The following is a 2,500-nucleotide window of genomic DNA, read 5'->3' as shown; positions in this document are numbered from 1 at the left end:
GGTAGGCACGTAGCGTACCTTCGACAGTTGATAGGGCAGACACTTGAATGATACGTCGTCGGTGCAGAGACCGTACGATCCGCGTGGTTATCCAGAGTCATCAAACGTCACAGGACGAACCCGGTCGGTTTTGATCTGATAAAAGCGCGCCTCCCGAAGTCGGCGCTTAATGCATGTATTAGCTCTAGAATTACCACAGTTATCCACTTCGCTTACGAGACCAAATAAACCAAGACTGATTTAATGAGCCATTCGCAGTTTCGCTTTACGAGAACTCGTACTTGCACCTGCATGGCTTAATCTTTGAGACAAGCATATCACTACTGGCAGGATCAACCAGATAGCTGCGACAGCTGCGCTCGGCCCTTGCTGGGCCGCCCGGCGCGTGCTCGTCGCATTCGTTTAAGACCGAGGCGATCGCCTGCGGCCGTACTCAGCTTCGACAGTCGCTGGCCGCGACGTCCACGCTCTCGCCGGCAGTGCCAGGCGGAGCGATTTGCGTTTTTTCTTTGCTCGCCCTCTCTCGGGCTCGATCCATTCAGTTTCGCACAAACAAGAGCTCTGCCGGCCGCCTGCAGCGGTGCCTAAAACCCGGGCATAACAATGCGACCGTTCTGCTAGGCCGACAAGCGCTCAAGCCAGACGCTCGATCGAACGCCCCCTACATATTAGTCGAGACAACGGCTCGCTCATTAGCATCGCGTTTGTACTTTAACTTTTTTTGGCTCGGTTTCTTTCGACGCCGATGCCGGCGACGCAGCACTCTCTCGCCCGCCAGCCACCGAGAAAAGGGTGCGCTCCGACCGGCCCCGCACCGCTCTTTCTTGGCTCATTCGAAATTACTGTCTTTCGCTCTGACATGCCTTACCTAGGGTTAGGTTAGTATGCTTGCACGTTTGTACTTTAACTTTTTTCGGCTCGGCTTCTTTCGACGCCGATGCCGGCGACGCAGCACTCTCTCGCCCGCCAGCCACCGAGAAAAGGGTGCGCTCCGACCGGCCCCGCACCGCTCTTTCTTGGCTCATTCGAAATTACTGTCTTTCGCTCTGACATGCCTTACCTAGGGTTAGGTTAGTATGCTTGCACGTTTGTACTTTAACTTTTTTCGGCTCGGCTTCTTTCGACGCCGATGCCGGCGACGCAGCACTCTCTCGCCCGCCAGCCACCGAGAAAAGGGTGCGCTCCGACCGGCCCCGCACCGCTCTTTCTTGGCTCATTCGAAATTACTGTCTTTCGCTCTGACATGCCTTACCTAGGGTTAGGTTAGTATGCTTGCACGTTTGTACTTTAACTTTTTTCGGCTCGGCTTCTTTCGACGCCGATGCCGGCGACGCAGCACTCTCTCGCCCGCCAGCCACCGAGAAAAGGGTGCGCTCCGACCGGCCCCGCACCGCTCTTTCTTGGCTCATTCGAAATTACTGTCTTTCGCTCTGACATGCCTTACCTAGGGTTAGGTTAGTATGCTTGCACGTTTGTACTTTAACTTTTTTCGGCTCGGCTTCTTTCGACGCCGATGCCGGCGACGCAGCACTCTCTCGCCCGCCAGCCACCGAGAAAAGGGTGCGCTCCGACCGGCCCCGCACCGCTCTTTCTTGGCTCATTCGAAATTACTGTCTTTCGCTCTGACATGCCTTACCTAGGGTTAGGTTAGTATGCTTGCACGTTTGTACTTTAACTTTTTTCGGCTCGGTTTCTTTCGACGCCGATGCCGGCGACGCAGCACTCTCTCGCCCGCCAGCCACCGAGAAAAGGGTGCGCTCCGACCGGCCCCGCACCGCTCTTTCTTGGCTCATTCGAAATTACTGTCTTTCGCTCTGACATGCCTTACCTAGGGTTAGGTTAGTATGCTTGCACGTTTGTACTTTAACTTTTTTCGGCTCGGCTTCTTTCGACGCCGATGCCGGCGACGCAGCACTCTCTCGCCCGCCAGCCACCAAAAAAAGGGTGCGCTCCGACCGGCCCCGCACCGCTCTTTCTTGGCTCATTCGAAATTACTGTCTTTCGCTCTGACATGCCTTACCTAGGGTTAGGTTAGTATGCTTGCACGTTTGTACTTTAACTTTTTTCGGCTCGGCTTCTTTCGACGCCGATGCCGGCGACGCAGCACTCTCTCGCCCGCCAGCCACCGAGAAAAGGGTGCGCTCCGACCGGCCCGCACCGCTCTTTCTTGGCTCATTCGAAATTACTGTCTTTCGCTCTGACATGCCTTACCTAGGGTTAGGTTAGTATGCTTGCACGTTTGTACTTTAACTTTTTTCGGCTCGGTTTCTTTCGACGCCGATGCCGGCGACGCAGCACTCTCTCGCCCGCCAGCCACCGAGAAAAGGGTGCGCTCCGACCGGCCCCGCACCGCTCTTTCTTGGCTCATTCGAAATTACTGTCTTTCGCTCTGACATGCCTTACCTAGGGTTAGGTTAGTATGCTTGCACGTTTGTACTTTAACTTTTTTCGGCTCGGTTTCTTTCGACGCCGATGCCGGCGACGCAGCACTCTCTCGCCC

The 2,500-nt window shown here is 55.4% G+C and overlaps 1 non-coding gene across 1 annotated transcript in view; it reads right to left on the bottom strand.

The window, feature by feature from the left end:
* The window catches only part of LOC144420284 (small subunit ribosomal RNA), a 1,810-nt gene extending 1,467 nt beyond the window's left edge, over nt 1-343 (bottom strand). The window contains exon 1 of the ribosomal RNA XR_013474637.1: nt 1-343. This exon is cut by the window's left edge and continues 1,467 nt beyond it. This is a non-coding gene — a ribosomal RNA (small subunit ribosomal RNA).
* Nucleotides 344-2,500: the final 2,157 nt, after the last annotated feature.

The sequence above is a fragment of the Styela clava genome, chromosome 2, assembly GCF_964204865.1.
Source record: "Styela clava chromosome 2, kaStyClav1.hap1.2, whole genome shotgun sequence".
NCBI lineage: Eukaryota > Metazoa > Chordata > Ascidiacea > Stolidobranchia > Styelidae > Styela > Styela clava.
This window is presented reverse-complemented; position numbering and strand designations above follow the sequence as displayed.